This window comes from Alligator sinensis, unplaced genomic scaffold (assembly GCF_000455745.1).
Source record: "Alligator sinensis unplaced genomic scaffold, ASM45574v1 scaffold187_1, whole genome shotgun sequence".
NCBI lineage: Eukaryota > Metazoa > Chordata > Crocodylia > Alligatoridae > Alligator > Alligator sinensis.
The window spans coordinates 2184675-2185473 of NW_005841861.1; positions in this window are offsets into that span (position 1 = coordinate 2184675).

Consider the following 799-nt stretch of genomic DNA (forward strand, 5'->3'; position numbering starts at 1 on the left):
CAGAGATGAGCCTATGAACTCCAATTCGTCAACCTGGATACTAAAAATCATGGACTAAATATGACATTGAATTTATGACACATTATAATCTGCCTGACATCAGACTCCCCAGGTACTTTTCCAGTATTCATCCCCCTTCTCTTTCCCCCCCTCCTCCTCCGCAGTCTGTGTCTCACCCATTGACTCTTCAGTCTACATCTTCACTGACTGCCTGTCTTGTATGCATACCAGCCCAGTCTCTGGCTTCTTTACTTTTCATTCCATCTAAGAAGAGCACACACCAACTGCTGAAACTTCCTCAGCCTGACAAAGGGATTTTGAACCCAAAAGCTTACTTAAAAATTGTTTTCCAACTATTTAAGTTGTTCTAATAAAAGATATCAGATTCACCCAAAGAACTGCGTGTGCCATTGGAAGGAGGAGCATTTTGAAGACTTTGTGAATTGAAACTTTGTTGTTGACAAGAGTGCTCAATTCCATCCTGCAACACAGTCAAAGATGATCTTGGAATCCCTCCAACCCTTGACGTGGTGAGGAAAGCCATCAAGCATACGAAGAAAAACAAGGCATTGAATGCTGATGGAATCACCGCCAAAATCTTCATGCAAGGCAAAAGGACCTCACATCATAGCTCCATGCCCTCAACTTAAGGTTTTGGAATGATGAGGAAATCCCAAATGACCTCAGGGATGCCATGGTTGTGCCAGTCTTCAGGAAAGGAGGCAAGGCAGGCTACAGAAACTACAGAGGGATCACTTTGCTGCCCAACACAGGAAAGATCATTGTGAGAACCCTCCTG